The sequence below is a fragment of the Momordica charantia genome, assembly GCF_013281855.1.
Source record: "Momordica charantia cultivar OHB3-1 chromosome 7 unlocalized genomic scaffold, Mcharantia_2.0 BLBB01000007.1, whole genome shotgun sequence".
In the NCBI taxonomy this organism is placed as follows: domain Eukaryota; kingdom Viridiplantae; phylum Streptophyta; class Magnoliopsida; order Cucurbitales; family Cucurbitaceae; genus Momordica; species Momordica charantia.
In genome coordinates this window covers 3,470,942-3,477,406 of record NW_028275165.1, presented here as the reverse complement: position 1 = coordinate 3,477,406, position 6,465 = coordinate 3,470,942, and positions in this window count along the sequence as shown.

Below are 6,465 nucleotides of genomic sequence, written 5' to 3'. Positions count from 1 at the left end.
CGGCAACAGCTCCAAAAACTTGTTTGGGATTTTGGATTAAAATAAATGATAGAGCCCAAGTGTACACCCGTCACAAGTAGTAAAACAGAATGAGTATTTCGAGTATAAATCCACAGGGATAAATTGAAGCCTTTTTTTAAATGATAATAATGTTGATCAGAGACTTTGCAATTGAATTTGGGGTAACAAATATCAAGGATAATGTTGGTTTTCGTATTTTAAGAATTAATGAAATAAACCCAGCCAATTACTTTGAATTAACTAAAAATACACAATATTTCTCCAACTAGGCGTCAGGTGCCTCTCTACATTTTTTATCGTTTTTTGCTTCGCCATCTTCTTACGTCCAAGTGATTTTGAAGGTATAAGTTCATCCCTAATATGTCAGGATTCTAACATTTTGTTTGTCGACGTCATGGTCGTAATTAGAAATTTTAACTTAATTTAATAAAAGTCAACCGTAGCCTTAGGTCGAGGTCCTATGTCTAAGCTACTCAAGTGGAATCTTTATGTCATAAGTATTTCTCTCCAAAGTTAAATCATTTAAAGTTGTGGAAATATGTCAACCTTTTCAGTATTGATGTTTGGTTAAAACATTAATTGGTCAAATCAAGTTTTAACTTTAAAAACAACCTTAAGTGATAAAAGAAGAAAAAACACATTTTGCCTTGTTGGATTAAGTTTACATAAATATCCATAACCGGGCTTGGGAAATAAATTTAGCTCATAACTTTAGAGGAAAAACAAAATTGAACGTTGATGTAAATAAGAGACATGATTAAAGGATGAATATAATTAAAACAAGCTAGAATGGAGGAGTTGTAACCCGAATGACCCTAACCCGTTCGCTTTCAAGATTGGGGAGCAATACTCGGTAAATTCCACAAGATTGTGTGATTATAACTTCGGGAGAGAGAGATGAATATCACGGAACTTGCTAGAATTTTAATTGAATAAGATCAAACTTACAATTGAAGAATAACAAGCGGGAAAATAAATAATGAACTTGAAACAAGCAAAGTTTAAAACAACAACAACTAACTTTAAAGGGAAAACGTAAATAAGCTGAGAGTAAAATGTCTAAAGTTGAAATGATCACTTGAGGATGATCAATGAAGTGAGGGATATGCTCAATTTATAGGGAGCTTCAAGTTGGTTATAAGGTTGAGACTTTCCTTTTAAAACATCTTTAAGTTGGTTTGTTGTTGAATTCGCCATAATCAATGCATGGAAGACACGTGGAGGGGCTGGGGGAAGCTTCAAAACACACAAAAACCTGCGTTTTACATTAAAGGAATTCTCGGATTTGGGCAAAGCGCCAGGCGCCTAGCTTGGATTTTTTCAGCACAAAATTGTAATTTCCCTTAGAAATGAACTCTAAATGATGTAAAAATGTCCTATATGCATGTATAACCTAAGATAACTCCAAATGAAAGGTTTTGGACACTAAAATAAGCTTACAACATGGTTTCTGAGTGTAAAATGATAGAAAACAGCACCTAACTAGCTTCTTTTTACCCTTGTAAACAAGGGGAATCAATCTACAATCAAATCATAATGCACGACCCCAACCAAGAGCATACGCAGTGCACTTTTGCCTAAAAAATGCCAATGCGACCTATAAATGCATGGTTAACATGATGTTTGCATAGCAGATTTGTCAAAACATAGAAGTATAGGTCGACGACATGTTGGTCAAGAGTAAGTAGACAAGCTCTCATATTGCCAACCTAACGGAAGCCTTTGGGGTGTTATGTTGGTACTAGATGAAGCTTAACCCAACCAAGTGTGCCTTCGGATTTGCATTGGGTAAATTTCTCGCCTTAATGGTTCATCAATACGAAATTGGGGCTAGTCCATAAAAGATTCAAGCCATTCTTGAGATGAAGCATCCGAAAAATTCGAAACAACTTCAACGCCTCAATGGTCCGATTGCTACCTTAAACTGCTTCATGTCCCGATTAACGAACAAGTGTCTACCTTTCTTCAAAGTGCTAAGGAAGAAACAATGGTTCGAGTGGACCGCAGAATTCCAAGAAACATTCTACCAATTGAAGCAATACCTCGACATGACACTTTTGCTATCAAAGCGGATGCTTGGAGACAAGTTCTATTTATACTTAACTGCTTCCAACAGAGTAGTCAGTTTGACTCTGATAAGAAAAGAAGAAAGTTAGCAGAGGCTAGTCTACTACACATCAAGTCCATGACTAACATGGAGACTCGGGGTTCGTGCATCGAGAAGCTTGCTTTAGCTTTGGTGACTTTGGCTAAGGAATATTTCATCTGTCAACTGCCACGGTTGGAGAACTCAAATGTCGATGCATTGGCTTGCTTGGCATCAGCATACGAGATTGTCGTACCCGGGTCAGTACCTGTAGAAGTGCTCAACGATCCTTCTATCGTGCAGGTCGAGCTAATGGATGTGGAATCTAGCATGCATAATTGGATGGACCCGTTCAATAATTCCATTGGAGGAAAATTTCCACCCACCATGGCCAAGACTATAAATGTTAGCCGAAAAGCAACCTATTACATCATACAAGATGATAAGCTAAGGTTCTCTCTTCCTCTATGAGATATCTCAACCTCAACGAAGCAAACTACATCATACGGGAGATCCACCAATGAGTATGTGGCAATCACTCGGAGGCTAGATCTACGGCGGCCAACATAGTTCTGCAAGGCGATTACTAACCAACCATAGACCACAACATTAAGAAATTCGCTAAGAAGTGTGACAAATGTAAATGCTTGATGAATGCTCAGCACTAGCCTTTCAAACTATTGACTCCGATCTCGAGTCCATGGCCCTTTGTCCAGTGGAGGTTAGATCTGGTCGGCTCGGATAGAGAAAATACAGTTGGATAGAGCAATATTGAGGAGTATCAGGCCATAGTCGGATATTGAAGAGTATCCGACTCTCAACTTATAGTCTACCACAATACCGAGGAGTATCGGGCCAAAGACAGTCGAATAAAGCACTACTTAAACAAGGCTCGAGAAGTCCTCACCAAGTTCAAGGAATATGCCATCCACCAAGTGCCTCGGTCTGAGAAATCAAATAACGATGCATTGGCTCACTTGGCATCAGCATACGAGACCAACGTACCCAGGTCAGTACCTGAAGAAGTGCTTAACGATCCTTCTATCATGTAGGTCGAGCTGATGGACGTGCAATCTAGCATTCGCAATTAGATGGACCCATTCAAGGATTTCATCTGAGGAAAATTTCCACCCGTCATGGCTAAGACTAGAAAAGTTAGCCGAAAAGCAATCTATTACATCATACAATATGAGAAGCTGAGGTTCTCTCTTCCTCTATTGAGATGTCTCAACTTGAACAAAGCAAACTACATCATAAAGGAGATCCACCAAGAAGTATGTGGCAATCACTCGGAGGCTATATCTATGGTGTTCGACATAGTTGTGCAAGTCTATTACTTGTCAACCATTGACCACGACATCAAGAAATTTGCCAAGAAGTGTGACTAATAAATGCTTCGTGGATGCGCTACACCAACATCTCGAGCTATTGACTCCGATCTCGAGCCATTGTCCTTTGCCTATTGGGGAATAGATCTGACCGACTCATTTCCAACTAGCATATGGCAGATGGAGTATGCCATCGTCGCCACTAATTACTTCAATATGTGGATGGAGGCCAAGATATTAGTGCCTATCGTCAAGGCTAAAGTCACGAACTTCGTCTGGAGAAGTATAGTGTGTCAGTTCGGCATACCCTAAGCTCACATTACAAACAATGACAAGCAATTCGACAATGCTTGCTTCGAGGAGTTTTACGCAGGTCTCATCATTAAACACTTTAGTTCGTCCCCAGCCCATCCTCAAGCAAATGGACACGTTGAGGCAATAAACAAGATCATCAAGCGTGGTCTGAAAATGAAGCTGGAATTGCTCAAGGGACGCTGGGCCGAGGGTGTCACATATGTACCCGATTTTAGGAGGAATCTAATATCTACTGGGAAGTTGGATGAAGAGGGTTACGGTAGTGAGTTTGCATATGGTAGCTGGAAGCTAGTAAGGGGATCCAAGGTAGTGGCAATGGGCCACAAAGAAGCTTTAATGTATGAGTCTAGGTTTGAGGTTGCTAGGGGATCTGAGAGATAGACGATGAACAGGGCTGCAGATGGTTTAGGTCGAGACATGGAGGAATCATCAGCAATGACAACTAGAACAAATGATTGAATTTTGCTATCAGTTCAAGTACAACAGTTGAGAAGTGGATAGATGGGAAAAGGGAACAACTCAGTGAGGTGGTCAACATGTTATCAGTTTCAAGCCCCAATTGTCAGACGATTTGGGAGCTGATGAAAGTCACGTAAGCGAAAGAGTGCATCGAGGAAACAGACCACAGTTAGTCTAAGGTCGAGGGAGAAGTCTCGAGAGTGGTAACAGACTTGGGTGGGAGTGCCAAGTCATCAGAGGGAAAATCTTTCTTTAGGAGTCTTTGGGTGCGAGTGAAGAAGGAAGCATCAGGGCCACTTAGATCGAGTGGGAGCACGTGGCTGTATCTCTAGTATCTAAAAGACAAGACCATGTAAGATTGCTCAATCTCGGAGCAATCACAGTCGAAGCTTGGTCGGGGTCGAGCGGTTGTTGACGCGTAACTGTTGATGCAGCCAGAACAAAGGTTTGACAGGGTTGCCAAGATGATAGGACACTATTGGTGCAGTGGGAGGCGAGATCGATGTTTTGTCTCCAAATGGGAGATTGTTGGGAAATGGAGCCAAGATAGAAAACTCATGTCTTATGAAAGGATGGATTTTCAACACTACTACATATTCCTACAATGAGTATGATATTGTTTTCTTATAAGAATTATAATATTGTTTTTTCCTATAAGGATTAGGATATTGGGCTTCCTATAAATGAACCCCTTTTGTTAAGGTTTTATTTGTACATCATCCAAATAAAAGAGACTTGAGTGGTTGTGGGCAGTGTGTGAAAAGAGAGTCATGTATCCCATGAGTTTAGTAAGTGTTTTTCATTCATGTACCTAAGTATAGTGTGTTATAATACTTAGAAGCTAGATGACTTTTGTTGGGACATCTAGAGGGTGAATATCTTGAGGGATATTTTAGTGCTTTGTATCCAACCTCTTATTATAGTAGAACCTGCATCTGAGCGGAAGACTTGACGTTGTCCATAAACTGTTAGGGTGAATCAGTATAAATATCTTGTGTCGTTTATTGCTTTCCCTATATTTCTCTTTCTTTTGTGATTCGCTTAGATAACTGGATTGAACTGTGGAAGGGGAAATTAGTTAGAGCATCTAATTTCCCAACACATTGTATAATATGACACTACTTTTAAACATAAACAAAAGAAAAGAGGAACAAACTCCTCTTGCACAAGGGAAGAAATATCCTCCAGCCAATCTTCGAGCAAGGTACAGTGATCTTCCTTCCCCAACGATTCTAAGCGAGAGCCAAAGCATTTGTCACTCTATTTCCATCTCTTTTAGTAAATCTGCACATTGACCTTCTAAGATAGTGTGAAATATGTCAATATGACATTACTAAATCCGTAAAAAAAGTAGACTAAAAAAGAGAGCTAAATGGTTGTAGAAAAAGTTAGAGAGAAACTTTATATATATATATAGATACATACATACGTACGTACATGTAGGATATAGATAGGTTGAAACTTTTGAGATGCCAACATTCCATTATTTATTCAAATTAAATATAAAATTATAAATTATTAGATATAAATAAGTCAAACTCTTCATATTCATAACTTCCGCAATATTATTAATTAAAGTTATTAAAAACAAAAAAATAGTATGTTTACTAAATTTGAAAATTGATAAACAGACATAATCATAAAAAATATTTTGCGGAGACCGTAGCATTTTAATATATTATAGATTAGTGTATTACCACGAGAAAATGCACGTAATGTTCTTTTTATTTAATTTTTCACTAACATAAATAAAAAATTTAAAAATATCACTATTTATTGAACAAGTATATCAAAAGTAAAAAATAAAAACTAAATGTTTATAAACTGATTGAATTAATATAACTCAAGTTTGTTGATGAATAAATGTTGGACGAAAAATGTAATTTATATTTTAGGAAAAAGTATAAATCTATTGAAATTTAAAATCAATTAAAGCACGGTAGTTAATTATAATTAAAAATATATATATTTCAAGAAAAGTGAAATGCACATTCAACCTTTTCAAATTCCATGCATTTATTATTAGATGCATTTAAATTTTCATTTATTCAAAGTTAATTTTGAACCATTATTATTTATTTAATAAAAACATGATTTCTAATTTTTTGCATGATGAATTTAACAATTTTCAAAATAGATACTCATAATATTACACATAAAACTTAATTTTTCATTTCTTATTTGTGTATTTAATTAATAAATATAAGAACTACTATAATAAAAATTATTTTATATTTATTACTATTAGTACACTTT